A 7,547-nucleotide genomic window follows, 5' to 3' on the forward strand; every position below is an offset into this window, starting at 1 on the left:
CCTGAGTGATCAGTTTCAAATGTCTTTTTATTCTTGGAAGAGATGCATCTGAAACTGGAAGCATCACCTTTCATCTTCATTTCCTGCAAGGAATGCCTGTCAGGGCCCCTCATGGCAGATGACACTCGACAAGGGTTGCTTTTACGATTTCTGGGGAGAAGATTGCTGATTGCTCCAACCTCTTCTGTCTGTTTATTTATGCAGGTTGTAAATGCTTCAGGAGCAGAGTCCTGTGACTGTTTGAACCCCCCTGGGTGTGAAATGAGGACATCCTGATGCTGACAAGCTTTCTGCTGTCACCTGCATCCCCAAACCCTTCTGTGCAGCAGCTGTGAGTACTGAACTTCAGATGGAGCATCCCACAGGCTGGAACACCTCCTGCAGCTCTCCTGGCAGTCAATCATCAGGTTTTCCCTCCACCCTCCTGCCACAGTTACCGGTTCAGAATTCCCCCTTTGAGGAAAAGTACATAACATCCTAAAGGACTATTTTAAACGTGATTTCCCTCTGTTCTTAATTCTGAATTAGAAGTCTCCTGGATTAGTAGTGAATTTGACTGAGTTACCTTTATCAATAACGTGTATCAGTTACCAGATTATTTAAACTAAAAGTTGTTCCATTTAAGAGCAGCTCACCCTTCTTTTGAGCCACAATTAAAAGTAATACACAGACCATGCCTCCCAAAAATTTAAAATCACACGATCAAAATGAGAAATGAAGAATGTCTCTTTAAAACAGCCAATCCTAAATAATGTATTTACTGATTATTCTGTAACTATTTATGGAAATATTGAGAAAATAAGTTTTTGTTTTGTTTGGTTTGGTTGGTTTTGGTTTTAGTTTGTTTTTTTTTTCCTAGTTGATGTTTGTGAAACTGATAAAGTCTGAAGGGACAGATCTCTACCTGCTGGCTAGACCAGAAAATAAGTGATGAGGTAATACAGCATGACTACTAGAACTAGGAACAAACTCAGTCAGCTAGGGGTTATTGATTTAAAATAAGTTATTTCTTTCAAGACCTTGTGGAAATTCAGTTTGCAGCCAAAAGAACAATACAACCCTTTAGTTTCAAAACCGTCTTTAGAAGTGTTTAATCTCTCAAGCCTTCACATATTAAATCCTTAAACACGTGTACCAGTAAAAAACCCCAAATAAATAACACCACACAGCTCAGAAACATACAGCAGACATACCCTTTTAATGCATTTCATCCATATAATGGACTTATTTTGCCCATTATGGCATAAATATAATAGGTTAGGACAATTTGAAGGAAATGATTTCTTTACTTAATTTGACTTGAGTAGAATGATTGAAAAGAATACTCGATGAAAGGTTTCTTCTGACTTGGTTTTTCAGAGTCCCCAATTTTGGAGAATGGAAGAAAATGAGTTAATATGGCTCAGCATTTAGTATAATTTTGTAGGTTTTTTGTTCTTACGTGTTCAAATACTCCACAGGTGAGTCCTAAAAGAGAGCATTTTGTCCCACATATTTAAAATGAAAGAAAATTATACTGTTATTGTTGTGTGTGTAGAACTCTACTTCCACTCTTGATTAAGCCCACTCACTACAAATTACCCCAGCCTGAAGAGGCAAGATTCATCAGTAATGGTGATGTGTTTCTCTTCTGGCCATTCAAAAATTTGGGTCTATGCTGGCACAAAAAAATGGATACCTTCCATAATCAGAAATGATTCTGAAATATCACATGGAACTTGAAAAACCATGTTATAAAAAAATGTGTCATCTGCTATTCACGAGTCAGACAAATGGGTACAGAACTACCACATGAAACTTCCTATAAATTCTTGATGGGAATGCTTTCCAGTCGATGGGTTCACAGGAAGAACATCCTCAGTGACCTGCTGCAAAGTCACATTGCTATGACTCCATTTCTCGCCCCTCATTTCTAAGAGGTGCAAAGTAATGCATAAAACTGCACAGAAGAAACTGCACAAAGAAGGGTCCTGACATCTTCCAAGTGTGCCTTGTAGTGATATAACAGAAAAAAAACCCCAAACCCAAACAGTAGAGTACCAGATATACACAAGGTTTACAAATGAAGAAGAAAGAAGGGAAATCATCAGCCTGCAGTCCTTTCTGCTGCAGCCAAGTCAGTCACTGTTTGAAGCAATCAGATAGGGTAACAGTATGGGATTAAGAGGAAAGGGTATCTCTCAGCAGAAATAAATGCAAATCAATAAGCTGATGTAATGAGAGGTTTCAATAGCCACTTCTAATATTTAGCATAGGGTGGCATGATCCATTAGTGAATCACTTGACCATAAGCAGCATCTTCATTTTTATGTTTATGCAAACTTTGCTCAGAACAAATGTCAATAAGACAGTACAGAATGAAATTTGTTGTTGATGTTGTATTCCATATCCTGGCGTATTGCAAATATTGTGGATTGGACTGGAAACTTCTGGGTTTAGTAATTTTTTTTTTTTCCACTTGGAAGTTTTTTCTGTGCCTCTGATAGCTGGATGATGGATGCTTGAGCTCCCTCCTCCTCTGCTAACAGCCTGTGATGACTCAGTCAAATTCAGCTGTTCAAGCAGAGTAGCTGATGTTTGTGGTCTGCCTAGGAAGGAATCGCTTTGCAGGTCTGCTGGTACCTCAGAAACAATCAGTTTGTTTGCTGTCAATGGTACCATCAGCCACTTGATAGCCACAGTCCTCGGTTAATGGAATGCCCTCTGAATGGACTTCTTGGACTCCTCTTGTGAGAACAAGATCACAGAATCACAGCATGTGCTGAGCTGGAAGGGACCCCCAAGGATCACTGAGTCCAACCCTTAGCCCTTCACGTCCCCAAGAGTCACCTCTTGTGCCCCAGAGGATCAGCCAAACCCTCCTGCAGCTCTGGCAGCCTTGGGGCTGTGCCCACTGCCCTGGGGAGCCTGTTCAGTGCCAACCACCCTCTGGGGGAAGAACCTTTATCTAATATCCAACCTAAACCTCCCTGACACAAGTTCAGGCCATTCCCTCAGGTCCTGTCTCTGGTCACCACAGAGGAGTGATCAGTTAGAATAGAAAACCTCTCTTTGCTCTCTCTAGTGGAAAGAACTGCAACGCAAATACAAATGCCACAAATTATAGCAAACCTTTGTGTGTGTGTGTGTCCCAAATTTCACCAGGGAAATTGAGAATATTTCCTGTTTAATCTGCCTACAGCCATTTGCTGGGAGCCATGCCTTAATTATCAAGAAACAAAGAATTAACTTCCTTGCTGATAGGGATGTTTAGAAAACAAGCCACCATTATTCACGTCTGTACTTCCAGTAAGACCAAACAGTCCCTTCTGAGATATCGGCAGGTGGAAATCTCAGCAGAAGGATGGGTGTTTGTTGTTATGATTCCTGATGACCTTTCTTGGTTCTACTCTGCCCTGATAGTGAATTGATTTTAAAAAAATCTACTGGCACACGGGTGTTTTTAACCTCCTGGGCCGATTCGTGGCTTGTTGCAAAACACCATTAATTTATATTTAACTAGCTAGGAATTTCCTCCTTCCACTGCACTGGCCAGTGTCCCAGTTCAGGCAGCTCATGCCACACTTTGTGACTGTTTTATGAACTATTTCATGGTGAGGCCTGAAGGTCAGAGTGGCTGTTATTGGAATGACCAAGCCATGGATGAGTTGTCTGCATTCTGCTGAGCCACATTTTTTTTTTTTTTAATGCAAAGTGTTTCGACATATTTTAATATGTATCTTTTGAATATGACAGGACACGGCAACTATTTTATCCAACCCACCTCAAGAATCAAGCAAACCCAGGATCCTGGGGCCAGATCTTCAAGGAGACACATGGCAACTTCCATTGCTTGCTTCAGGTACCTGCACTCCCCACCTGCCCCCCAAAATGACAGAGCATGTGTTCCTACAAAACCTATTGCCCAGATTAGGCACAAACTTACTGTTTTGTCTTAACACCATCAAGCCAGGACCTTAAGGGGACACAATAGCAAGATTTAACTGGTAAATTTATATGAGCCTTCGAAAGTTTAAGCATTTGTGACATCCTTCCTTGTGCTCTCAGTGCCATTTTGCTATGTTCATCATCACCTTCCACATTTTGTGACTGCATCTTCCACACGTGAGGTGTAATTAATTTCCAAAGCAAAATTAGCCCTTATCAGTCTTAACCGTTTAAAGAAATGAGACTGCAAATTGTCCTTCACTTATAGGTGATTTAGAATCACAGCCTCTCCGAAAATCCGCTGTAAAACCAAGTCAACAACCTCAAAAAAGACGTGGAAATAATTCCTCGTTTCGTAAGGAGAATACCAAATAACGCCACTAAAAACACAAGAAGAAGTAGTAATGCTTGAGGGGTGACTCAGACTTTCCAAGACTATAATTTTTCATCTCCATGTTTCTGCTGTCTGCCTACTGCTAGCTCCGGAACAGAGCAAGCCTCTGCCCAGCCTCCATCACCACCCTGGTGATGGACCTCTTGAACCTCATCATTTCCATTCGTTCATTTTATTTTTGTCAGCTATATAATACATGAACAGCATGTATGCATCAAAAAATGTACAGTTTTGTCTGATGTAAACCCCACCTCCTCTAAATTTCCTTTCTTACCTTCAGCTGGATATCTGCTTTTTCACTTGAATAGCCCATTCATCTTGGATAGGTGGATCTGGGACAGAAGTTGCTCCTTGGGGGGCGGCAGGAACAACACTAATTCCAGAGGAGGAGGCAGTTCTGAAGCACTGCTGATTTTGAAGAAATGGGAGGCAGTAACTCTAACCCTTCATGGGAATGGGCACTGCCAATGTCTGTGACCTCAGAAGCCTTTTCTGTCCCAAACAATTATGGGCTGAACAACGTGGCATTTAACTGAGGGATTTTCACTGACAGTTTTATTTGACTGAGGGGCCCCAAATCTGACCCTGAATCAATAATTTCCATCTATAGTTATTTTCATTTACTACTTTTGTCTCCTAAATATAAAGACTGCTATTTCACTAAATGGAAAGATGACACTTAGAAAGAAGGTTTCCAATGTTTTGCAGCAAGAACTGTGAATATAATAAAAGTGTATAGTAACTGCTACTGAAGGCTGCACAAGAAATTTAAGAGTAGATGAAAAAAGAGGAAGAGATATTGCTTTTATTTGCATTCTACCAGCTTTGATGTTGCTACTGAAATGTCTGCCTGTTCATTTGCAGCAAGGTTGTTTGGAGCTGCAAAATTAGTGTTGAGTATGCTCTGGATTAATAACGGGAGGCTTTGAGGATTTGATTACTGCACACTTCATCTGCCAACCAGCAACGTGCCTCCTCATCCAGAAGGTTTTCTGTACATTTTTCTCCCACTGTTTGGAGTTTGGTAACCAATAGGTGGATTGCAATTGTCATAGCACGTGAGATGTCTTTTTATCTCTATATCTTTTTATCTCTAAATACGTTAAACTATTGCTGCTGAATTTAAACCCATCGAACGTGAGCAGGGAACGCTGATTCCTTCATTCAAGTTGAAACTTGGGGCAAAAAAGGGTATTTATCTCCCTGATTCTTGGAGTATCCAGGAGCCCAGGGTTTTGCAACAAACACCAGCTCCCCAGCACATTAAGAAGTGCTGAAGTCAGTGAGCCAAGCTGATTGCAACCACCTCAGTTCTTCAGCCTTTGAACAGCCAGAGTGACTAAGCCTCTAAAAAATACTCCCAGGGGGCTCCTGCACCTGCAGCTTTTGTTTTCAGCCGTGTAAGGAGCTCAGTCAAACCCTGCTGCATCGTGGTTGATTGGAAAACTGCTTGTGAGAGGAAGAGCCACTGCCCTGATGAAGATGACATTAACCCCCTCCTGTCCCTTCCCACAGCTCCTGCTCAGGTGTGTGACCTTTGAAAAGGCTGCTCCCCCCTGAGAAAGCAGTGGCTCCCCTGCCAGGACCCACGGCAGAGGCTGTGATGGGACAGTTGTGGTCACTCCTGCTGTTTTCATCAGTCATAGCAAATGAACGGAGCCGACAATCGGTGAGTGTGGAAAACTTAGTTCTGCTGGTGCCACTGCCAGTTTACACCACCCCACCCCAGAGGAGCCGTAATTTCAGTTATTCTTGTATCAGGAGCACACAAAGGTGTCCAGGGCTGAGCTCCAGACACACCCATCCTGCTAATGCCGATGCTTACCGTGCTCACAGCACAGAACGGGGATGTGCTCCTGTACAGGACCACTCTTTGATGCCTCTTGTCTGAGAAAAGAGATGAAAGTTTATGTATTTACTTTCCTTTTTTCTCCATCTCTGCAGCAACTGAAATGCTACTCTCTCTCCTTTTGGCAGACCACTGCTTTACTCAGGATGCACTCTACAAGCCTGTCTCTCCCTTCCTACCCTAAGTACATTTTTACAAGCACTCTGAAACAGCTGTCTTGAGGTTTTCCTGTTCCTCTCCTTGTCTTGATGTACCTGATAATGGTGGGGTTTTTTTAGCTTCTACCTCCCAGACTGCAGGGTCTCAGAGTACCAACTCCATTGCTTCTTTTCCCATGGAATTGCCCCCATTTCAAAAGGGATGGGTGAAGAAATCTGGCTAGGAGAGAGGGCATGGAGCAAGCTGTTTATAGTTTGAGATCTCCATCTATTTCTGGGCAGGGAAACGTAAAAGAAACTATTTTCCCTTGAATGTTAATGGACAATAATGTAATTTGAGATGTTTTTATGTTTTATTGTTGTCTTTAAAAAATAATTTATGGGAATTTTTCGGTCTCAATCAGACCAAATTGAGCATTTTTGCTCATTGTATGATAAAATGCCCAAATCTGACTACCATTTTGAGGCAGAAGGTCATCGTGTGGGGCTTTTGACTGTCTGTGTGACTTGAAATAGTATTTGAAAGAATGGATTTATCTGGTCTATATTTCCTCACCGATGGATTAGGAAGAGGCAAACTGTACCCATAGTATTCAAGGTCTGAAGATAAGCAAAAACTGTAGTGTGTTTGAGAATTTTAATTTTTTTAAGTAATTGTCTTGTGGCACCAGGAATAGTACAACTCAAGGCTGTGTCTCAATGGAAAGAAATGTAAGTTCTCCATCATTATTGCCCACGACAAATTCTGTAACGTTTCACAGCTTGGTTTTATAATTTGACCTTGAGTTTATATTTTGGCTTATTTTTATAGAAGAGTTCTTCATGAAAATTCCTATTCAGTCCCGCTTGGTAGTCCCAGACACTGATGGATGAAAGAACTTAAGATAACTTCAAGTTGTAACAGCGAAAGTATGTGATTGGATAGGAGGAAGCTTTGACTCTCTGATCTTATCCATGATATCACTAATGCCTGATCTGGACGTGTTCTCTCCGTATTTCTCCAGCGGAGAAACTGTCCAAGGAACACCTTTAACCCTGCGTGACCCGGTAGGTGCAAGGGGTGTGTGTGTCTGGAGATGTGCCCATCTCCATCCCGGACAGTATTCCTTGGGGAGGGTTCCCCTTCCCCAGCTGGCCAAGAGGGTAGTTGGGAAGAAGCATGTGGAGAGGGAAGAGATGAGGCTGAGCTGAGGCTGAGGACACCCCGGGGCTGCCCCAC

This window comes from Empidonax traillii, unplaced genomic scaffold (genome assembly GCF_003031625.1).
Source record: "Empidonax traillii isolate 1590-97213 ecotype Southwest subspecies unplaced genomic scaffold, ASM303162v1 scaffold764:size1210623, whole genome shotgun sequence".
Taxonomy (NCBI): domain Eukaryota; kingdom Metazoa; phylum Chordata; class Aves; order Passeriformes; family Tyrannidae; genus Empidonax; species Empidonax traillii.